Source organism: Nicotiana sylvestris, chromosome 7 (genome assembly GCF_000393655.2).
Source record: "Nicotiana sylvestris chromosome 7, ASM39365v2, whole genome shotgun sequence".
NCBI classification, from domain to species: domain Eukaryota; kingdom Viridiplantae; phylum Streptophyta; class Magnoliopsida; order Solanales; family Solanaceae; genus Nicotiana; species Nicotiana sylvestris.
In genome coordinates, this window is record NC_091063.1 from 37,791,041 (window position 1) to 37,817,090 (window position 26,050).

Consider the following 26,050-nt stretch of genomic DNA (forward strand, 5'->3'; position numbering starts at 1 on the left):
TGCTCGAGTGATAAATGCTGGTCATTTCTTGTGTTATATAAGAATTTCATAAATTTTCTTTTTTACTTTTATGATTATGTTCAAGTGGAAAAGTAAAATAAACAGGAAGGTGTATTTGAAGGATGAAGCTAATATGCAAATAACAGTACAACACAATGCAATAAACATGAAAGATTCGGGCAAAAGTATAAATATGAAAACAAGTGGAGCTAAAGTATAGTTAAACGAAAATGTCACAGTCTATTCGCCACGTTTTTTTGCAGTGTGTTTTAGATTTACAGTGTCCTACACATCGACTACTTATATACCGACGAAAAAGGGACCCAACATAAACTACCTCGATGCGTGCCTTCACGTGAAATATCATAATCTATACTATTTCCACGTAACCTACGGCAAAAAATTATCCATATTCATATTTACGCCAAATTAATGAAATTAAGACATATGTTTTGTATAAGCTGCACTTATCACTCCTTAATTTTCAACTCCTATGGTTAAATTGTCACTACTAAAAACAGGAGTTAGCAATTGACAAGTTTTGTAGCTAAATAAAAAATTTATTGCTAATTTTATTTTGCGATAAATTAATAATAAATTATAAAGAAATTTTATTAATTATAACAATTTAGTGGTTAATTAACGATGATGATGTACATTGGTAATTTTTTTTTTTTTTTTGTAGTATGTACCATTTATTATTTTTTAATTATTATAAACATTAAACACTACGTGCAAATAAAGTTTTACCCATTACACCCTCCCCAAGAAAACCTTAACTCAGTCACTATGTCTTGTATATTTACGTGCAAATCTCAGTAATTATGTCCTATGAAGTATGGACCACAAACTGATCAGAGTAGGTGTTATAACTGGTTTTCCCAATGCAATCCACCATGATAATATAGTTTTACAAAGTAGTCACACTATCTCAATTTATAAGAAGATGTTAAGATTTTAAGAGTCAATCGAATTATTGTTTTAACCATAATTTTTATATGTTTTTAAAAAATTTTAAATTATTAATTGTTATAATTTATAATACTTTTTACGTAGTTTTTAAATATATAAATTTTATTCTGAAAAATCTAAAAAAATAATGTTTAAATGCATAATCAAAATTAAAAGGTTTAATCTCGAAAAATAAAAAGTATCATACAAATTGTGACATAGACAATAGTATATATTGTATGTCTTTTAGTAAATGAAAGCACATGTTGTTTGACTCGAAAGATATTAAAACCTTTTTGAACAAGTCAATCAAAGATGAAGGGGTAAATCTTAGTCAAACATAATTAATTCCAGATTGAAAAGTTAACAAAAATGATTGCATATGGGATGAAAGAGATATGATTGATCTTATTAAAATTCGACATTGTCATTCTCATTAATTCGATGAGGAAGTAGATTTACATATTTTCTTCGAGGTCATTTCCTCTTTTTCTAGAATACAATAAGGGAGCTTTTTGTCTTCCTTTTGAGAAATCGGAGAAGCCCCCGTGTTGAGAGCTTTCCCTGGCTATATATAGTCAGGGTATCCTTGCCTTTTGCTTGGCTCGACTCTTCTTGCCACTGATGTGTATAAGTCATGATTTTAGGCGTCACTCTTACCGATTCATCGAATGTCATAGAGGAGAAATAGAGTGGGCTCTGTTGGCCTTCACTAATAGTTACTGAGATGGGGTGTTGGTCAACTTGGTCGTGATGGTCAGAATACAGTTAGTCTCTCCGTCTGTCGGCGTCGTCTTATGTCGGACTCGACAGACGGATCATGTTCGTTACGACTTCAAGAGAAATCTGACCTACGACTTTCTGTTCCTTAGTCACATTTTGTGGGTTTTTAATAGAGTGGCGGCGTTCTTTCGATCCTCATGGACCGTTGCGGCGGTTTCTGAACCGAAACGTCATTTGGTATTGAAGCATTGTTTCGTGGTTATCACCATTATGACACACGTCTCTGGTAGACTCAAACGTTTCGTGCCCTATCAAATTCGAATGGCGACTCTTGGGTTTCGTGCTCGGGGAATTTATGTCTCTTATAAATAGAGGAAACTTGTCATTCGATTGACACACTTCATCTTTCACTTGAGAGAATTCTGTCGATATACTTTCTTTCCGATACCTCAAATTTCTTTGTGCCCCCCTTTTTTTACTGAAAACTTTCATCTCTTCTTTCTGTTATTTCTTTGGCGTACTTTCTGACAAGAATGGCTGGTGATTCTTCTCGTGACAATCTCCCTGCTACTAATCCGGCACTGGAAAATGTTGCCCAGATCACCGGAGGGGCAGACGTGGTGGAGGATGAGGAGGTCTCCTCAGTGATTGAGATCTTGCCCCGCCCTGGAAGAGAGCCGACTGACTTCAATAGTCCCGCCAGGGTTGAACCAGAACCTGTTCACTCTGTCATGAGGGAGAGGGACATTGCAGAGTTGAAGGAAAGGTGGAGGATTCCCAGTTACGTGGATATGTGGTCGACAGTGGGAAAAGATGTAGTTCATTTCGACTGCCCCGTGTACTGTGTGTTCTACGCCTACCCAATTATCATAGGGTACACACTTTCTCTTCCCCTGTTGGTAATGGAGTTTTGCCATTTCTGCGAAGTGTGTCCCGCCCAACTTTCGCCATATTTGTACAAGATATTTCTTATGCTGCTCACGTATGCGGAACTCACCGGTCGTGAGGTTACTTTGGACCATATGCTCAGCATCTTTGCTCCTCAACTTATTTGTGGTTTGATGATTCACATGCGCCCTCGGGGGTCGAGGGGTCTGGTGGTAAAGATGGATGACAGGACCAACCGTCGTTTCTATGAGAATTACTTTTATGTGCGGACTGAACATATTGTGGCAGACCCAACGGGATTCCCTGAGAGATGGAACTTCGCACGTAAGTTTGCATTTTAGTTAGTGAAATGCTCAACCATTTTTTGCGAGAACTAAGCTTTATCTCGTCTTTGCAGCTGAGAGATTTCCCCATCTGCCTATCAAAGGTATCCGTGAATGGGTGGAAGTCATTCTTCCCCATACAGTGGGGATTTGCACATGGTCGACCTTTTATAAGAGGTTCGAACGCAGGCCCCTTACAGGTGAGGTGTTGTCTCTATCTACTGTTCTTCCTCTTTTTGTTTAGCTTCTTAGGCGTCGTTCGTCGTTGTCAGGGAGGGTGGGGAGAGCAAGGGCCCCTCCGTTAGCTTTCCGCCAGCCGGCCGTATTAGCTCGTCCTATTGTAGTACCTACCGCCCGACCTTCATCGAGGGATGCTTCAGTTGAGTCTGCGGCCTTGGTTACTCCGGCGAGGGCCACTTCTCATGACAAAGTTCCGACCGATCTCGTTCGCCTAACGGGCGAGTCACCCTCTACTGGAGAGGAAGAGGGGCCATCGAAGAGACGCAGAGTAGAGTTTGAGATGGCTCCCCCAATAGTAATTCATCTAGACAACTCTCCTCGAACAGGCTCTGGAGAGGGTGCTATTGCGGCTCCACCCATAAGGACGGAGCAAACCGTTGGAATCATCAGTGTCCGCGATCAGCAATCAGAAACTCTTGCTGTCATCTTGGCTCAATCAGAAATCCCTACCGTTATTGGTGACCAATAACCTGTCGCGATGGAGAATCAGACTTCTGGGGCTGCCATCATGATTTCAGACGTGCCCTCATCTTCTGCAGCGGGTCGTGCTTCTTCTTCAGCAACAGAAAGGGGAAAAGGCGTGGTGGTTGACAACTATGAATCTGAGTCAGACCTGGACCCCGATGGTGTTAGGATGTTTGAGGAGGGTCTTACTCATTCGGTGATTAATGCGGGGGCTCGGCCCGTATTCTTCAGTTCCCTTATGGCGTTAATCTCTTGGTGAAAGGGGAGGATCTGGTACTGCAATTCAGTCTGTTATGCTCTAAAGCTGAGAATGAGTCCCTTCGGTCTGTTCCCGATGCTGAGTTGATGGACGAGGTAGTCGTCATAGACTTAAGGGTACGTTACATTTTATTTTTGCTTTATGCTTTTGCCCTTCTCGAAAGTACTATTCTAACCTCGTCTTTACGTTTTCCAGGCATATATGGTGGAAGTGGAAAGCATTCGCATGGCCAACATCTGGGCAAGGATTTTCTTGAAGATGTTGGAGAAATATCGTCGCTACCACGATAGGTGTCGCGAGATGCATGAGCGACTGAGGACGGATCCCCGTAATCGGGCTCTTGGTGAGAAGTTGGAGAAAAGGGACCAGGAATTGATGTAGACCATCCGCAGCAAGAGCACACTCGAGCAGCAGCTTCGAATTAAGGACGAGGAGCTCGAGTTTGGTAAGGGGGTTGCAGCGGAATGCGAGCATATGCAGGGAAGGTTGAGGATGATGCAGTCGGAGATGGACCGGAACTTGGTCAAGATCAAGGCGATGAGCATGGAGTGGATGAGAAAATTGACTGCGCTAGAGAGTAAAGTCGTTGGGTTGGAGAGCATTGAGAGTGTCTGGTCCTAGGCTTTAGCGAAGGTGATGGCCCTGGAGAACACCATACGCATCCTCCAATCTGAATAGGAGTCGGAGAGAGCGATAGCTACCCTCAGGGAGGCGAGGCTCGAGGAACGCATCAGCGTGATTGATCAGGAGGCATTGGTTCTGGGAGATTGGGTTGCGGCTCTGGAGGCAGAAAATGAGCGATTATTGGCTCAAGTTGAGTCATCTTCCTCTGCCATTCCCCGCCAAATGCATGAGCTCTGGGTTTATGCTGAAGCCCAGCGGGATATATATAAGTGTTTGTGGGAGGCGGGCATCATGGCTGAGGATGCTTATGAAGAAGCGCGAGCGAAAGCACGAGAGGCTCGCATCAATTGTGGGTATGACACAACGACGCCCAAAGATAATGGGGATGCGGATGATGGTAATAGAGAACCTCTTGGAGACGGTGATAATAGTGGTGATGGTGATGGTGCTGGTGACGGTGGTGATGACGCCGAATGAAGAATGTTTTCCTTTGTTTTTATTTTCAATTGTTTGTCGATTGTCGTTCGTTTGTGTCGTTGTTTTTTTTTTGGTTGGCTTGGGCCATATTTAAGTGGCGATAGCCCGCACTGTGACTTTGTATAAATGATATTTCTTTTCTTCGCTATTTGTCTTGTACTTCACTTTTATTTCAATTATTTATGGCTTTGGTGCAAGATAGATGCCCGTATGGCGAGTCCCGATTTTTCTTTCCTTCCAGTGGTTTTCGGCCTTAACGGGTATTGTTTTGAACTTATCGAAATGACGACCCGTCGTCATTCGATGGAGGTCGAGCCCTTCTCTTTTTTGGCGAAGGCCCTTGGGCTTAAAGGGTGTTATTTCGAACTTATCAAAATAATAGCCCATCGTCATTCGATCGAGGTCGAACCCTTCTCTTCCTTGGCGAAGGCCCTTGGCCTTAAAGGGTATTATTTCGAACTTATCGAAATAACATCCCATCGTCGTTCGATCGAGGTCGAACCTTTCTCTTCATTGGAGAAGGCCCTTGGCCTTAAAGGGTGTTATTTCGAACTTATCGAAATAACAGCCCGTCGTCGTTCGATCGAGGTCGAACCCTTCTCTCTTTTTTCAGGCGAAGGCACTTGGCCTTAAAGGGTGTTATTTTGGACTTATCGAAATAAATGTCTGTCGTCGTTCGATCGAGGTCGAACCCTTCTCTCTTTTGGCGAAGGCCCCTAGCCTTAAAGGGTGTTATTTCGAACTTATCGAAATAACAGCCCATCTTCATTCAATCGAGGTCGAACCCTTCTCTCTTTTGGCAAAGGCCCCTAGCCTTAAAGGGTGTTATTTCGAACTTATCAAAATAACAGCCCGTCATCATTCGATCGGGGTCGAACCCTTCTCTTTTTATTGGCGAAGGCCCTTGGACTTAAAGGGTGTTATTTCGAACTTATCGAAATAAAAACCGTCGTCTTTCGATCGAGGTCGAACCCTTCTCTTCTTTGGCGAAGGCCCTTGTCCTTAAAGGGTGTTATTTCGAACTTATCAAAATAAGAAATAGGTGGTTTCGGAGTACTTGGCTAAATATTAATCGAGTTTTTCCTTCATTTATACACATTGTATTTATTGACTTAATTTTGAATTAAATTATATAGGTGTATTGTAATTGAGACGGCACGAAAAAATTTATTTCTTAATTAATGTGGTTGCTTAAATGGACAATGTTTTTGCCGACTACGTTCTGATTAGGCTATTGTAATTATATAAGGACTTAAGCTCGCACATTGCCGATATTAAGCATTGTTCTGATTGTAACCAATTCAAGTAAAAATTGTGGGAGTATTTTCAAATTTTAAACAGTCATGGTTTTTTTTTAATTTACAAATGTCCTATCTATTTTCAAATGATTTCTTGCATAAAACTTTGTGGCCAAATACTCTTAGATAATTGGCACATGACAAAAGTTTTTACATGTGGCATTGATTTAAAAGATTGTTTGATAAATGGTCTTGCTAAGCCAAGTGTCATTTTGCGTGAGATGTGTTGTCATCTTGCATGAAAGAAAGTTGACAAGTAAGTCAGACATTTGTCATGAAACTAAACTCATTTTCATGCTATAAATAAGATGGTCATTAGCCATCATACTCTCTCAAATTCCTAACCAAGAATTCTTCTTTAGCTAATCATTACTTTCTTCCTACATGTCACGATCCAAAATCCACTAGTCGTGATGGCACATAACCCAGCCCGTCTAGGTAAGCCAACTAATAACTATTCAGGTTCAATAATATTAATAAGACAATTAAACAAAAAAGTTATCTGAATCCTATACATTTCCCAATGTCTGATAGTACAAATCACGAGCTTTTAAGAATAGAGTTTACAAAGCTAATATGAAGTAAATACATCTTTCGTTTGAAAAGTACATAAACAGAGTTTTATAATCTAAGGCTACTATGATCAAGAGGCAGCTACAACAGGGACGCAGGTACACCTTTGAATCCAGCTCCCGCAATGCACAGCAACATCGGCATCTGAAATCTACACGCAATGTGCAGCAAGTGTAGTATGAGTAAAACCGACCCCATGTACTCGATAAGTAACAAACCTAACCTTAGGTTGAAAGCAGTGACGAGCTGGAATATAGGTCGGGTCCAACATCAATAACCAATAGCAGTTCATAACAGCGTAAAACAAGTAAATAAAGAAGTAGCTCAGAGATAAAATGCTCAGCCTTTTCATAGTTTCCCGAAACAGTTCTGCTTTTCAAGCATATTAGTGAAAATCCAAATCCTTTACCGAAATCGTCAAAAATATGAGTAAATTTAAAAACTGTAACTTTTTTCCAATACTTTTCATCAGGTAAATGTTTTATTTTCAGATAGCATGAGGAAAGTACATCTTTGTGCCTACATGTCAAGATACAGGTAAAAGTCATGAATGCTACCAAAATCGGGCAGCAAAAGGAAATGCATCTCTATGCATGTGTATCAAGTGCACATGTCAAATGCAATGCCTCTCAATGACGAACTCATGTACTTACACTCTTAGAGTACCCAACCTCACTATCTCGCATTATCTCTTACCGTGCTCAATACTCAGCACACTCAATCACTCAACACTATACAATACGCGTTGCGGCGTGCAACCCGATCCATATATATATATATATATATCCATAAGTCTTGTTGCGGCGTGCAACCCGATCCATATATATATATATATATAGCCATAAGGCTCGTTGCGGCGTGTAACCCGATCCATATACATATAGCCATAAGGTCGACTGCGCTCACTGGGGGTGTGCAAACTCCAGAGGGGCTTCTTCAGGTCAAGCGCTATATCGCTGCGGTGCAGAGCCCGATCCCAAAAGTGTAATCAATATAACTAGTTGCGGCGTGCAGCCCGATCCCATAATATCACTCTCACTCATGCCCTCGACCTCACTTAGTCATCGATCTCTCCAGTCTCACTCACGGGCTCACAATGTCATGAAACTAGCCCTACAACAATGATATGATGTATCAATAAACAACAACTAAGACTGAGATATGATATGAATGCATAAATATGACTGAGTACGAAATATCAATAAAGTCAATGAGATGACAGCAAGAAACGACCACTATGGGTCCTAACAATATCAATATAAAACCAAAACATGATATCTAGCATGATTGATAGATCAATTACTTAATCACATGGTGAAAACATAGATATCAACCAAATAGGGCCACTATCCAGTACCCTGGGCACAACAGAATCACAATTCACAGGATGCACGTCCACACACCTGTCACCTACCATGTGCGTCACCTCAACATCAATGACATAGCACATAATTCAGGGTTTCATACACTTAACACTAAGTTTAGAAGAGTTACTTATCTTAAACAAGATAATTCCAACGCCGAGCAAGTCAAGCGATGCTTCAAGGATGCCATCTCACGCGTAGCGATCTCTGAACGACTCAAAACTAGTCAAAAGCAACTCGAATACATCAGATAAAGCCCAAGGAAGCAATTACAAATGATAGAGATCGAATCCTAAATCAAATCCCAAATCCGGCCAAAAATACACTCTGGCCCACGCCTTGAAACTCGATAAAACTCATAAAATCCGATATCCCATTCAATTACGAGTCCAACCATACTAGTTTCACTCAAATCCAACTCTATATCGGTGTTCAAAACTCAAAAAATTATATTATGAAACTTTAGGCCAAAACCCCCAATTTCCTCTTTAAAATTCATCAACCAATTGCTAAAATCGAAGATAGATTCATGGAATATAATCAAAACTGAGTAGAGAACACTTACCCCAATTCCTATGGTGAGAATTTCTCCAAAAGTCGCCTCAATCTGAGCTTGGAAATGTTAAAATGAAGCCAAAATCACGAACCCTTGTATTTATCATTCTGCCCAGCACTTCCATTTCTGCGGACACTTAACCGCATCTGGTGTCGCAGAAGCGACCAAAATTCCGCCTCTGTGGTAAAAATACAAAAGCTAGGCTTCCGCTTCTGCGGTCCTTTCCCCGCTTCTGCGCAACCGCAGGTGCAGGACATCCCATCGCACCTGCGCAAACATCTGCTCTTGCGCCTAACACCCCGCTTTTGTTACAACGCAGGTGCATGAGAATTTTTGCACCTACGACTATAGTTCACCAGCCCAAACTTCACTTTTGCGTGCCTCTGCTCGCACCTGCGAGCTCGCACATGCGATCAAAGCTCCGCATATGCGATTACACCAGCAGACTTCACCGTCAGCAAATCACTCAACTCCATCTTTCGATCCGATAACCGTTCGGAATCAACCCGAGCCCCTTGGGATCCCGTTCAAACATAACGACAAGTCCCATAACATGACACGGACCTACTTGAGGCCTCAAAACACACATAACAACATCGAAACAATGAATCACACCACAATTCGAAATCATAGAACTCTGAAACTTCAACTTCCACAACCGATGCCAAAACCTATCAAGTCAAGTCCGATTAGACTCAAATTTTGCACACAAGTCTCATTTAACATTACGGACCTGTTCCAACTTCCGGAATACAACCTCGATATCAAAAAATCCACTCCCGATATAACTTTCCAAAATTTCAACTTTCACCATTTCAAGCCAATTCCCACTACGGACCTCCAAATCATGATCTGGACGCGCTCCTAAGTCCAAAATCACCCAACGGAGTTAACGGGACCATCAGAAATCCCATCCGAGGTCAATTACTAAAAAGTCAAACTTGGTCAAACCTTTCCAATTTGAAGCTTCTAGCTGGGAATTATTCTTCTAAATCGATTCCAAATAACTTGAAAACCTAAACCGACGATTCACATAAGTCATAATACATCACACGGAGCTACTCATGCCTTCAAAAAACCGAGCGAAGTAAAAATGCTCAAAACGACCGGTTGGGTCATTACATCCACCCCTACTTAAATATACGTTCATCCTCGAATGTGCCCGGAGTTGTTCCAAAAGCCATCAAATCGCCGAGTAACCTTACCATGCACATAACCGGGGGTGATCCTATGTCACCATATCCCATATAGGTCTGATAACATAACATAACTAAAATATCTTAATTGAACCTTGCCCATAAGCCTTAGAATTCAATTTCCAACATCCGAAATTTACAATAAGATTAGAACCTCGCATCTACACACTGTGTAAGTCTAAACAAGCTGTATCAAGCCATATCCATAACCCAAGAAGTAATCACATGATATACTGCAAAACTCAAATACACATAGCGATAATTTCTAATCATAGTAGTTTCTCAAAATAACTTAATGCCGGTAATAAATCTCTTATCAAACAAAGCCTCACTCTAACACCTTCATATACTGCCAATGATGAAAGAAGCACGCAGAAGCTCATAACCATTCATCAGATCAACCAGCTGTGGAATCTCCCTCTTCTTCGACAAGAACTATAGCAAATTTTCTAAGCCGACCTTCGATATTATCCTTCCAACATGTTGTAATCAATTCCGATAGTATCCATTCTAGGTCCAATGACCTCATCTCATCCAACACGACCACTCTAGTGACATGACACATCAATAAAATCTAAAGCCATAACCCGTGCAATTTGTGCACCAATAAGCAACAATCCAAATGTACTCAAATCATGGAAAATGAGTCAAATGAGAGAATTGTCCCACAGGCTTAACAATTACCACCACAACGCAATGCTAAGAACCCATCACACACCACATGACAAAAATACACGAATCTATCACAAAGGATCATACCCCAATAAAACTCCGCTATAATGCATGACCCCATCCAACATTGGTCCATGGCATATGCCTCAAGCCACCTTGCTCAATATCAACAACCATGTACGATTCAACATCAAGTTCCCAAAGTGAATTACCATAACCACAAAAAAGCAAATGGCGCAATGCCGGACAAGCCCGAAAGAACATAACCAATGCGCAATCAATCATGCAACACCCAAATACCCATCTCGCTCAAATTGTGTTGTAAAACCCAAATAAAACCATACCATGCATGCATATAACCAACGAATCACAAACCCCACAACATGAAAGAGTAGCACATAGAACATATTCGATACAAATATAAATCAACTCTAACCGAATGGCACATCCCTCAATAATAGCAATATGGAGCCAACCAATCTGGCTCGGTGTAGAATATACATCCAAATTGGGTCTACTAATGGACCCTCAAATCATCTCTAGTCATCCATAGATAGATGAATAACCCTCCGAAAGTCCACAATGATTGAACCATAATACATACTATCATCTAGCTAGCTTTTCCCACATCTTCACAGTCCACAACCACAAAATAACTTGTTTATGAGAACTCCCAGTCTCTCAATCCATAGAGCACACGAATCACCATATCCGTTCCCAACTCCACTGCCCGAATATCTAACATATCTCTCATACACGATCATCCCACGAGGAATACTTCTAGAATTCTTTCGTGCCACATAGCAAAATCCGAATATCAACCGTCGATCAACTAGGAGGGTGCCGCAATACCAATGAAGTATCCATAAATCAAAACATATTGCCCCTTCTGAAATGTACACTTTCATTAAACCATACCAAATAGTAATATCATTTACCTAGTCATCTGAAACCGTCCATGCTGCCTAAGAATTTTATGGTCTTCCCTTCAAAACTGAACTGTGACCTTGCTCATGCAAATCTCCATCCCACACATCACACCACATATACCCTGCAATCATATAAAAAATACGAGAACTTCATAATCTACTCTTTGTCACAAGCAACTACATACTCAATTAGCCAAGGACCTTCCATCTAATTTCATCTAGGAGAAATCACTGTACATCACATGCTCCTTATGCCATTAGGGAATATACTCCTCGAACCGTGGTAAAAACTATTAAGAAATTTTTGAAACTCATTTACCTATAATAAAACCATCAGATCTAATTCTCTCTAACTCAACCAAGACATGCAGGTCACCAAAAACCCAAGAGCATTGCCACGAGACACCTGTAGAGACTAGCCACATTATAAAAACCTAAAGAACCGATCATATCCATTAATGTGCAGGTCCAACCTACTACCAACATGTCCTAATTCTTCGAGTTCCTTATAAATTTCCTTCAAATTGATATATTTCCTTGCTAGAACACTAGTAACCTTAATCAAAACTTGCCCCATGAACTTTAGCATAGAACCACACTGCCCTAAGGCTCATAAGTCACTGAATTCCCTCATAAGTATCCCAAAAGTGCCACAACCAAAATACTTACTCTAAAGAGACTTCCTATGAATCTAAATCCATTACCTTCATCTTCTTGATGCTGATATGTAGAATCTATAATGATGTATAAACGCCACTAGTCTTGACACCATCCAATGTAAATCTCAGTTTCTAGCCAAATACACATCCTGAAGATTCTCAATTGTTACATATAAATCTTGAATCCATTAGAACCATTCTTGAGAATCATTTACTCTGCTCAAATCTCAATTAAACTAATCGAACAGGCTAAATGACATATGCCCCATTTGCACACCAACCCCCTAAGAAGTACTCCACACTTCTAAGCAATCGAGTGAATCCCTACTCCAGGCACACTACATCCTTTACGAACAACAACTCAATCATTCAATGTTTTCCTATATACCTATAAAACATAATACAACCCATCGATAACAGACTCCCCCACTTGGCGCAAGGCCAAGGAATAAAGCATCTGATAACTTACAATACCCAAACTCTATGCCAAAATCCCACACTAAAATGAACTAAATCCTTCATAAGCTCATGTAACACAAACCATGTAATATCTCAGATCATTTGCAATTCTCGCATTCACCCTTGTAATAGTCAAGTCTACTCTCATAAACGATCTAAACTCAAATTGTAACACATATAGTTCACCGGTAAAAGAGAACTCGCTACAAAATAACATAGGGATCACATAACCTCAGGACATCCCGCAAGAGATAACCCACAAGCTTAGCCTCAAACTGACATCTTTCTATACCCTTCCACAGCCAAACTATTACGCAACCACTTAACCTTCCTGAGTCTGAACTCATATCACGACATGAAAATCTACTTCACTCCTCAACTAAACAACATGAAAAGGATCCTTCAACACACTCATAACTTGAGACTATATGTCAAATCAGGATGGGAATCAAGCACCAAATAGTTCTTTCTATACCTCAAGAAAATCCTTCTCGTCACATTTAAATCATATGAACACATCTTGCAGTCACATCATACTCATCATGTAGCCATCCGGCCATAAGTTCCATTAATATGGACACTACCGAACATATAAATCCAAAGGAACGTGCTCACACAATCAACATCTCAGTGCTCAAGTTTCTATCAAAACCCGGCCTCAAGTCCTCCAGACTGGCCCATTATCAACATACAGAAATTACATCTCGCAATTCATCTAGGGAATCACATGTCATCGATGCATAGCTAATTTCGAGCGCTCATGTGTGCCTACGAATGCATGGAAGGAGTTCAAAGAGCTATGCTTCAAGCTGAATCAATGCCGCACGATAAGGAAATAAAGATGGGAAGTATATCCTAAATGTCCTGTAGCCTCTCAAAGATAGGTATGGATGTCATCATACGGATCCGCAAGACTCTACTAGAAACTTGCTCATGACTTGTAGAACCTATGAACCTAGAGTTTTGATACCAATCTATCACAACCCAAAATTTACTAGTCGTGATGGCACCTAACCCAACCCACTAGGTAAGCCAACTAATAACTATTCAGGTTCAATAATATTAATAAGACAATTAAACAAATAGGTTATCTGAATCTTATACATTTCCCAAGGACTAGTAGTACAAATCATTAGCTTCTAAGAATATAGTTTACAAAGCTAATATGAAGTAAATACATCTTCTGTTTGAAAAGTACATAAATAGAGTTTTATAATCTAAGGCTACCATGAACAAGATGCAGCTACAACAGGGACGCAGGTGCACCTTTTAATCTAGCTCCTGCAATGCACAACAATATCGACATCCAAAATTTGCACGCAATGTGCAGGAAGTGTAGTATGAGTACAACCGACCCTATGTACTCGATAAGTAACAAACCTAACCTTAGGTTGAAAGTAGTGATGAGCTGGAACATAGGTCGGGTCCAACACCAATAACCAATAGCAGTTCATAACTATGTAAAGTAAGTAAATAAAGAAGTAGCTCAGAGATAAAATGTTAGCCTTTTCATAGTTTTCCGAAACAGTTCTGCTTTTCAAGTATATCAGTGAAAATCCAAATCCTTTACCGAAATCGTCAACCATATGAGTAAGTTTGAAAATTGTTACTTTTTCCCAAAACTTTTCTGTCACGACCCAAACTGGAGGGCCATGACTAGCACCCAACCATACTTGTCGAACACCAATGTACATTTCATCTAACCTTCATTATTATCTTTTAGGGCTGACGAGATCAATATAAATGGTAGACCTGAATCATGGACAACCAGCAATAAAATATGACGGCATGAACATACATAGCAGGGGATGACCAGACAATCAAGAAACTACATATAAGGTATGAGCTACCACGCTACCATGAAAGACTATATAACAAAAATCAACCGACAAGGCATACCAAACTATACATGAGTCGACACTTGTATATGAGCCTCTAAATGAACATAAGTGCTGCAACATAGCCGGAACATGGCCCTGACATACCCATAATGTCTATAACAAAAATGCATACCAAGACCAAGGCAAGTCCGGAGAAGGGATCTCGCCAATCACCGCTGAACTGGACAGCCTACTGTAGTGGGGGAGCTGCACCTGCCTGTCTATTAAGACCTGCAGCACGACATGCAGCGTCCATAAATAAAAGGACGTCAGTACGAATAAAGTACTAAGTATGTAAGGCAGGGAACCATAAATACGATCAGTAATGTAAGCAAGGATAGAGAATATACAACATGTAACATCTTAGTACCTCTGAGGGCTACTGACATGAAATGCATGATACATATGTATAAATACATAAACCTTTAAAACATTCGCTTCTGTGGGCATCATCATCATCATATCGTACCCGGCCATAATAGGCTCGGTAAAAAATATACCCGGCCATCATAAGGCTCGGTAGAATCGTACCCGTCCACGTGGAGCTCTGTAAAACCCAACTGATCAGTGGTTGCACAATAGGTGCCGTACCCAGCCAAATATAGCGTGGCTCGGTAGAGTAAAATAGATACATATATATAATGCATGCTCGACTCATGGAATCACATTCTAAACCTTTCGGAGTGACGTAAGGTCGGTATGCACTGTACACGTTATTAGGACTAACTCTTCACTATGAACCTTATAAGAATCAAGAAAATACCAACAACAGTGATAACATAAGAATAAGAGAAGCAACATTAACATCAATCGTTCCATAAGAGGGAAAACAATGTAAGTACTGTTAGCTTCTAAGAGTAGAGTATCTTGGAAGCTCGTTCATTACATTATGTACAATCGGAGTCGTGCAAAAGAAGGAAAGTGATAGCCTCACATACCTTGTATATACTGCCCCAATCTCAAGCTATGCAATTGTGAAAACTCCTTAGTCTACAATAAGAGAAACGATACTATCGTTATCATTTAAGAGTCATAACTATTATGTATCGACCACAACCTATTTTACGATGAAACAGACAGCACCTCCCCTGTATATATGACTTCACACCATTCAAAACAGTCACCAAACAGCCCAAACAAAATCAATAATAAATATATTGAGCCTCCCAAAATAGTCCACACACAGCCTAATCACTTCATACGTACGATGACTATCGTAGTCGTGTCAAACGACCCGGAAATGTTACGAATAACTATCATCCCACAACCCTACATATTTATGGTGTTTATCCACACCTTTCCTCCTCCAAAACTCCACAAAATAGTAGTAAAATACGCAGCCCAACAGAAACACAAAATAGTCCACAAAACAATAACATTACTACCAAGTCTTTCGATATATATTTCACAAGTTCTAGCTTCAATGGCTTAGCCGCAACTTGGATAATCTTAAATACATATAGAGTAAGAGTTTCCTTACCTTTATACAGAAAGAACAACTCTAATTTGACCTTAAATTTCCATGAAATATCCCTCCAATGCTGCCACAACAACAAAAAAGCGAAACTAGCGATCAATTAGTGTTTTTCGGCACTAGAATCACTTTAGAAGGCTTGAAATCACCTAGGATTGATATTAAGAACATGAGGGAGTATTTACAGAACATAAACCCTTTAAAACAACCTCCCAGACGAGCTGGAACGACACAAAAATGAGCAACAACAAGAAGAACAAGAGACTTACTAGCGCCACGGAATTCCCGACACTTGATTTGTGTTGTTTGCCCTTTTTTGGGTCTTGAATCTTGAAAGAACCTTGAGAGGATGTTATTAGGGTTCTAAGGTCTGAAAATAGTGAGAAGAAATGACTTGAAACGGGTTGGAGGCATCCTATATAGGTCCAAATATCTTAAACCGCCTTAGTGGGCCCCATAGAGAGGTGCTTGGCGCAGTCTCACGAAAATGCGAATATATCTCTACTCCGAGATCGTATCCATGAACGGTTTAATGCGTTGGAAACTAGACTCATAGATCTTTAATTTTGTTGGTAGATCACCCTTTAATTCCTTGTAATTAGGAGAAAAGATTAGAAACATTTGACCTAATGTTTAAGTAACATTATGAACCTAAGTTGAGACAACTTTTGTCAACTTTTGTTTCATAACTCGTTTGACTTCAAGACTTATGATATGGATATTATATGATTAAAATACCTTAATACATGACCTCTTGAGTGTATTAAGCACTGCTAGATTTACCTGAAAATACGAGTTACAACATCCTTGATTCATTTAACTTCTAATACTTGTTAATCACCCTTATACACTCTTGTATTACTTAAGACCAATAGGATTGACTTCTTATCATCTCAAAGATAATTCTTTCTTGGATTTATGTTAACTAATATATGGCATGAACTAACACATGTGGATATGGGTTGTAACACCCTCCCCTCCTTAGGAACATTCGTCCTCGAATGTAAGGGTTCATGGGGAGTTTAAATCATCATGGATTCCAATGGAAATTTCCGATCAATTTTCCCCTATAAAATGGTCACTAGCAAAACTTGCAAGAAATTAAGCCCAACATATGGCTTCACAAGGCTACACAAAGCATTATGCATATTTACATTATCTACATATCACCATTTTGTATTAAGGAGGAGTATTCTCAAATTATTGCTTACCTCATAGAGCCGTTTCACCTTCCAATGTATCCTGTCTTCCACCAGCATCCTTGTTATCTTCATTCTGGAATAGGTAAGGGTATTTAGACTTCATCTCCTCTTCTGCTTCCCATGTCATTTCTTCCATATTTTTGTTCCTCCACAATACTTTGACGGAAGCTACATCTTTTGTTCTCAGCTTGCGGACTTGTCGATCTAATATCGCCACTGACACTTCTTGATATGATAGGTCCTCTGTAACTTGTACATCTTTGATAGGGACGACTCGAGAAGGGTCTCCAATACATTTCCTTAACATAGATACATGGAATACCGGCTGGACAAATTCCAATTCGGATGGCAATTCTAACTCATAAGCAACCTGTCCAATCCGTCGAAGAATTTTATATGGCCCGATATACCTTGGACTCAGCTTAACTTTCTTCCCAAAACGCATAATACCCTTCATTGGTGAGATCCTTAGGAAATCCCAATCACCAACCTCAAACTCCAGATCATGACGTCGGACATCGGAATAAGATTTTTGCCTGCTTTGTGCCGTCCTCAATCGCTCCTGTATCACTTTCACCTTCTCAATAGCTTGGTGAATCAAATCTGGCCCATATAATTCTGTTTCACCGACTTCGAACCATCCAACTGGTGATCTACATCTTCTCCCGTATAGTGCCTCGTATGGGGCCATTTTAATACTGGAATGGTAGCTATTATTGTAGGCGAATTCTATGAGTGGAAGATGGTCATCCCAATTTCCCTTAAAATCTAGAACACATGCTCGTAGCATATCTTCCAGTGTCTGAATGGTACGTTCAGCCTGTCCGTCAGTCTGCGGATGAAATGCAGTGCTGAGATTCACTTGTGTGCCTAAACCCTTCTGAAAAGACCTCCAAAAGTTAGCTGTAAATTGAGCTCCTCGGTCTGATATAATAGATACCGGCACACCATGAAGCCTAACAATCTCCTTGATATACAACTTCGCATAATCTTCAGCCGTGTAAGTTGTCTTAACTGGCAGAAAATGGGCACATTTTGTAAGTCGATCAATTATCACCCAGATGGAGTCAAACTTATGATAAGAGCGAGGTAATCCAATAATGAAGTCCATATTAATCACCTCCCATTTCCAGGTCGGAATCTCTATATTCTGAAGCAATCCACCGGGTTTCTGATGTTCTATCTTTACTTGTTGACAATTGGGACACTGGGCTACAAATTCTGCAATAGACTTCTTCATGTTATCCCACCAATACTGCTCCTTGACATCATGATACATCTTTGTCGAGCCGGGATGGATGGAATATCGGGATTGATGAATCTCATTCATAATCTTCTCTCGCAACCCTGCCACATTAGGCACACACAATCGGCTCTGGTATCTCAGTGCCCCATCTTTTCCGATCCCAAAAGCCATACTTTTACACTGTTGAATGCTTTCTCTTAATCGTACTAAGATAGGATCTTCATATTGTCGTGCTTTTACCTCGGCTACCAAAGATGATTCTGATGTATTCTGTACAGTAACACCTCCATCATCAGAGTCTAACAATCTGATTCTCATATTGGCTAAGCTGATGAAGCTCTTTAATCAACCCCCATCTACCTGCCTCAATATGTACTAAGCTTCCCATTGATTTACGGCTGAGAGCGTCTGCCACAACATTGGCTTTACCGGGATGATACAATATCTCGACGTCGTAGTCTTTCAATAATTCAAGCCACCTACGCTGCCTCAAATTCAACTCTTTCTGCTTGAAGATGTATTGTAAACTCTTGTGATCTGTGTAGATGTCAACATGGATGCCGTATAAGTAGTGCCGCCATATCTTCAAAGCATATATTACTGCAGCCAATTCCAAATCATGGGTTGGATAATTCTTTTCATGCTTCTTCAATTGTCTTGATGCATAAGCAATCACCTTCCCACGCTGCATCAATACGCACCCCAAACCTATACCTGAGGCATCACAATATACCACATAACCTTCTGTTCCTTCAGGAAGAGTGAGCACTGGTGCGGATGTCAATCGATTCTTCAGCTCCTGAAAACTACGTTCACAAGTGTCAGACCACTGGAACTTGGTAGCTTTCTGTGTTAACTTAGTCAATGGTGATGATATAGAGGAAAACCCTTCCACAAACCGCCTATAATATCCTGCTAGCCCTAGGAAGCTGCGGACTTCTGATGGTGTTGTAGGTCTCGGCCAATTCTTTACTGCATCGATCTTCTGAGTGTCGACACTAATACCTTCGTCAGATATCACATGGCCAAGGAACACTACTGAGTTCCACCAAAATTCACATTTGGAGAGCTTAGCATATAACTTACGATCCTGAAGCGTCTGTAATACTATCCGCAAGTGGCCCGCATGTTCCGCCTCCGAACGAGAATACACTAGAATGTCATCAATGAATACAATCACGAACACATCAAGATAGGGCCTGAATATAGTATTCATGAGATCCATAAAAGCTGCTGGGGCATTTGTTAGCCCGAACGACATCACCAAGAACTCAAAGTGCCCATATCTTGTCCGGAAGGCCGTCTTTGGAATATCCTTCTCCCTAACCCTCACCTGATGATACCCTGAACGTAAATCAATCTTAGAGAAATACTTGGCACCCTGGAGTTGGTCAAACAGGTCATCAATTCTTGGAAGTGGATACTTGTTCTTTATAGTAGACTTATTCAACTGTCGATAGTCGATACACATCCGTAACGACCCGTCTTTCTTCCGCACGAATAGGACTGGTGCACCCCAAGGTGAAGTGCTAGGCCTAATAAAGCCCTTATCCAGCAAGTCCTTCAACTGCACCTTCAACTCTCGCAACTCTGCCGGGGCCATTCTGTATGGAGGAATAGAGATCGGTTGAGTGTCAGGCAACACATCAATGCTAAACTCAATCTCCCTTTCAGGAGGAAGGCCTGGGAGTTCATCTGGGAAAACATCTGGGAATTCGTTGACCACAGGGATTGATTGTAAAGTAGGCGGTTTCGCCTCCGCATCCCTAACGCGAACGAGATGATAAATGTAACCTTTTGAGATCATTTTCCTTGCCTTAAGATAGGAAATAAACCTACCTTTCGGTGTAGCAATGTTCCCTTTCCATTCAATGACGGGTTCACCCGGAAATTGGAACCTAACCATCTTCGTACGACAGTCAACATTTGCATAGCATGAGGCCAACCAGTCCATTCCCATTATCACATCAAAATCAACCATTTCTAACTCAAATAAATTTGCCGAGGTTTGACGACTACAAATCATCACAGTGCAACCTCTATATACCCTTCTAGCAATCACAGAATCTCCTATCGGAGTAGATACCGCAAGGGGTTTACTTATCAATTCAGGTTCAATGCCAAACTTATTAGCCACAAAGGGTGTAACATATGATAATGTAGATCCCGGATCAATCAGCGCATATACATCATAAGAAAACACAGATATAATACCTGTAACAACATCTGGAGACGACTCGAGATCCTGTCGACCTACTAGAGCATAGGTTCGATTTTGAGCACCACTCGAACTCGGCACTGCACCTCTACCCCTACCACGACCTGTCGACTGCTGAAAACCCCGTGCTGGAGGTCGAACTGATGAGGAAGAACCAGACACAGATCCAGTCGGCTGAGCCATACCATCACCTCCTCTATTAGGACAATCCCGCATCATATGGCCAGGCTGCCCGCACGAATAGCATGCATCAGAACCTCGACGACACAGTCCAAAGTGGGCCTTGCCGCACTGATCACAATGTGGTGTTGGGGGTCTCATCTGACTAGTATCCCTGTGATGTTGCGAGCCAGATGCCCGCGAACTCTGACCTGGACCAGAATAGGATCGATCATATCGAGGCCTCTGAAACTGTGGAGGAGCACTAGCTACAGGTGGCGCCGAACTCCTCGAAAACTGTGGCCTGATGCGGCCTCTGAAGTCATCAGAATACCCTGCAAATCTCGCCCTCTTATGCTGGCCCCTATCCTGCTCCCTAACTGCCCTCTGCTGGCGCTTACGATCCTCTAGGGTCTGGGCATAAGCTTGAATACGGGAAATATCCATGCCCTCCACCAAGGAGGCTGTCGTACACTCATTTATCAGATGTGGTCCCAACCCATTCACGAACATATGCACCCTATCACTCATCTCGGCCACCATATGGGGAGCATACCTTGCCAAAGAATCAAACTGCATACTGTACTCTCGCACACTCATATTACCTTGTCTAAGGTTCAAGAACTTATCAGCTCTAGCTCGTCGTATCTCAACTGGCAAGTAGTGACGAAGAAAGGCCTCAGAAAATTCCTTCCACACAGCTGGAGGAGGGTTCGGACCCCTGGATCTCTCCCAACTATCATACCAGAGAACCGCTAAATCCCGTAGCCGATAAGAAGCCAACTCTACTGCCTCTGTATCACTAACATGCATAACCCGAAGTGTACGATGAACCTGGTCAATAAAAGTCTGTGGGTCCTCCTTGGGGTCTGATCCGGTAAACACTGGAGGGTCTAAATTAATAAAATCACGAACTCTTGTACTAACTGGTTTCTCAGCAGCACCTGTATTCTGCCTCTGAGCCTGAGCAGCTACCAAGCTAGTCAATAACTGCAAAGCACTCCGCATATCCTGGTCTGGAGTGCCAGACGGAGGAACTGGAGGCGCTGGGTGCCTTCTAATATCCTCTGGAGGAGATGGAGTAGATGAGGTATGAGAGGGCATCTCACTTTGAGCCTCACTTTGTCCTGCTCTGACTTGGGGCACCTGACTGGTACCCTCTCCCGCTGCTGTATCAAGCCGTCTACTAATCGTTTGCTTCCTAGTCGAAGGCATCACTGAAAAAAAACAAGGTGAATATTAGAGACAAACACTTACGACTCAACTCTACGCACGATCTAGATTCAGGAAGAAGGTAACAACCCTAGATGTCATGTAGCCTCCTGATTATAAATGTGGCGCGCTACACATCCATAATCAAGACTCTACTAGACATGGCTCATAGACAATCCCTAGGACAGACTTGCTCTGATACCAAGTTTGTCACGACCCAAACTGGAGGGCCATGACTAGCACCCGACCATACTTGCCGAGCACCAACGTACATTTCATCTAACCTTCATTATTATCTTTTAGGGCTGACGAGATCAATATAAATGGTAGACCTGGATCATGGACAACCAGCAATAAAATATGACGGCATGAACATACATAGCAGGGGATGACCAGACAATCAAGAAACTACATATAAGGTATGAGCTACCACGCTACCATGAAAGACTATATAACAAAAACCAGCCGACAAGGCATACCAAACTATACATGAGTCGACACTTGTCTATGAGCCTCTAAATGAACATAAGTGCTGACACATAGCCGGAACAGGGCCCCGACATAGCCATAATGTCTATAACAAAAATGCATACCAAGACCAAGGCAAGTCCGGAGAAGGAATCTCGCCAATCACCGCTGAACTGGACAGCCTACTGTGGTGGGGGAGCTGCACCTGCCTGTCTATCAGGACCTGCAGCACGACATGCAGCGTCCACGAATAAAAGGACGTCAGTACGAATAAAGTACTGAGTATGTAAGGCAGGGAACCATAAATACGATCAGTAATGTAAGCAAGGATAGAGAATATGCAACCTGTAACATCTTAGTACCTCTGAGGGCTACTGACATGAAATGCATGATACATATGTATAAATACATAAACCTTTAAAGCATTCGCTTCTGTGGGCATCATCATCATCATATCATACCCGGCCATAATAGGCTCGGTAAAAAGCGTACCCGACCATCATAAGGCTCGGTAGAATCGTACCCGTCCACATGGAGCTCGGTAAAACCCAACTGATCATTGGTTGCACAATAGGTGTCGTACCCGGCCAAATATAGCGTGGCTCGGTAGAGTAAAATAGATACATATATATAATGCATGCTCGACTCATGGAATCACATTCTAAACCTTTCGGAGTGACGTAAGGTCGGTATGCACTGTACACGTTATTAGGACTAACTCTTCAATATGAACCTTATAAGAATCAGGAAGTACCAACAACAGTGATAACATAAGAATAAGAGAAGCAACATTAACATCAATCGTTCCATAAGAGGGAAAACAATGTAAGTGCTGCTAGCTTCTAAGAGTAGAGTATCTTGGAAGCTCGTTCATTACATTATGTACAATTGGAGTCGTGCAAAAGAAGGAAAGGGATAGCCTCACATACCTTGTATATACTGCCCCAATCTCAAGCTATGCAATTGTCAAAACTCCTTAGTCTACAATAAGAGAAACGATACTATCGTTATCATTTAAGCGTCATAACTATTATGTATCGACCACAACCTATTTTACGATGAAACGGACAGCACCTCCCCTATATATATGACCTCACACCATTCAAAACAGTCACCAAACATCCCAAACAACATCAATAATAAACATATTGAGCCTCCCAAAATAGTCCACACACAGCCTAATCACTCCATACATACGACGACCACCGTAGTCGTGTCAAACAACCTGGAAATGTTACGAATAACTATCAGCCCATAACCCTACATATATATGGTGTTTCTCCACACCCTTCCTCCTCCAAAACTCCACAAGATAGTAGTAAAATATGCAGTCCAACAGCAACACAAAACAGTCCACAAAACAATAACATTACTACCAAGCCTTTCGATATATATTTCACAAGTTCTAGCTTCAATGGCTTAGCCGCAACTTGGATAATCTTAAATACATATAGAGTAAGAGGTTCCTTACCTTTATACAGAAAGAACAACTCCAATTTGACCTTAAATTTCCATGAAATATCCCTCCAATGCTGCCACAACAACAAAAAAGCGAAACTAGCGATCAATTAGTGTTTTTCGGCACTAGAATCACTTTAGAAGGCTTGAAATCACCTAGGATTGATATTAAGAACATGAGGGAGTATTTACAGAACATAAACCCTTTAAAACAACCTCCCACACGAGCTGGAACGACACAAAAATGAGCAACAACAAGAAGAACAAGAGACTTACTAGCGCCACGGAATTCCCGACACTTGATTTGTGTTGTTTGCCCTTTTTTTGGGTCTTGAATCTTGAGAGAACCTTGAGAGGATGTTCCTAGGGTTCTAAGGTCTGAAAATAGTGAAAAGAAATGACTTAAAACGGGTTGGAGTCATCCTATATAGGTCCAAATATCTTAAACCGACTTAGTGGGCCCCATAGAGAGGTGCTTGGCGCAGTCTCGCGAAAACGCGAATATCTCTCTACTCCGAGATCGTATAGATAAACGGTTTAATGCGTTGGAAATTATACTCATAGATCTTTAATTTAGTTGGTAGATCACCCCGTAATTCCTTTTAAATTAGGAGAAAAGATTAGAAACATTTGACCTAATGTTTACGTAACATTATGAACCTAAGTTGAGACAACTTTTGTCGACTTTTGTTTCATAACTCGTTTGACTTCAAGACTTATGATACGGATATTATATGATTAAAATACCTTAATACATGACCTCTTGAGTGTATTAAGCACCGCTAGATTTACCTGAAAATACGAGTTACAACATCCTTGATTCATTTAACTTCTAATACTTGTTAATCACCCTTATACACTCTTGTATCACTTAAGACCAATAGGATTGACTTCTTATCATCTCAAAGATAATTCCTTTTTGGATTTATGTTAACTAATATATGGCATAAACTAACACATGTGGATATGGGTTGTAACATTTTCATTTGGTAAATGTTTCATTTTAAGATAGAATGAGGAAAGTACATATCTATGCCTACATGTCAAGATATAGGTAAAAATCATGAATGTCACAAAATTGGGCAGCAAAAGGAAATGCATCTCTATGCATATGTATCAAGTGTGCATGTCAAATGCAATGCCTCTTAGTGATGAACTCATGTACTCACACTCTCAGAGTACCCAACCTCACTGTCTCGCATTATCTCTTACGTGCTCAATACTCTGCACACTCAATTACTCAACATTGTACAATACTCGTTGCAGTGTGTAACCCGATCCATATCTATATATGTAACCATAAGGCTCGTTGCGGCATGCAACCCGATCCATATACATATATCAATAAGGCTCGTTGCGGTATGCAATCCTATCCGTATACATATAGCCATAAGGTTGACTGTGCTCACTAGGGTTTGCAAACTACTGAGGGGCTCCTTCAGCTAAAGCTCTATATCGCTGCGGCGCGCAGCCTGATCCCAAAAGTGTAATCAATATAACATGTTGCGGCATGTAGCCCAAACCCACAATGTCACTCTCACTCAGGCTCTCGACCTCACTCAGTCATCAATCTCTCCAGTCTCACTCACGGGATCACAATGTCATGAAACTAGCCCGACAACAATGATATAATGTATCAATAAACAACAACTGAGACTGAGATATGATATGAATGCATGAATATGACTGAGTAGGAAATATCAATAAAATCAGTGAGATGATAGCAAGAAACGACCACTATAGGTCCTAACAATATAAGCATAAAGAAAAAACATGATATCTAGCATGATTGATAGCTCAGGTACTTAATCACATGGTGAAAACATAGATATCAACAAAATATGGCCACTATCTAGTACCCTGGACACAACAAAGTCATAATTCACAGGGTGCACGCCCATACACCCGTCACCTAGCATGTGAGTCACCTCAACATCAACCATATAGCACGTAATTTGGGGTTTCATACCGTCAACACTATGTTTAGAAGAGTTACTTATCTTAAACAAGCCAATTACAACTCCGAGCAAGCCAAGCGTTTCTCCAAGGATGCCATCTCACGCATAGTGACCTCCGA

At 41.1% G+C, this 26,050-nt stretch overlaps 1 long non-coding RNA gene across 1 annotated transcript; it reads right to left on the bottom strand.

The window, feature by feature from the left end:
• Window positions 1–6,844: 6,844 nt before the first annotated feature.
• Window positions 6,845–24,057, bottom strand: LOC138872432 (uncharacterized). The gene is made up of 5 exons (XR_011400793.1): window positions 23,987–24,057; window positions 23,445–23,496; window positions 15,475–15,526; window positions 14,670–14,767; window positions 6,845–6,972 (listed from the first exon to the last, which is right to left on the bottom strand). It is a non-coding gene; the product is annotated as an uncharacterized lncRNA (long non-coding RNA).
• Between the last annotated feature and the right edge of the window lie 1,993 nt (window positions 24,058–26,050).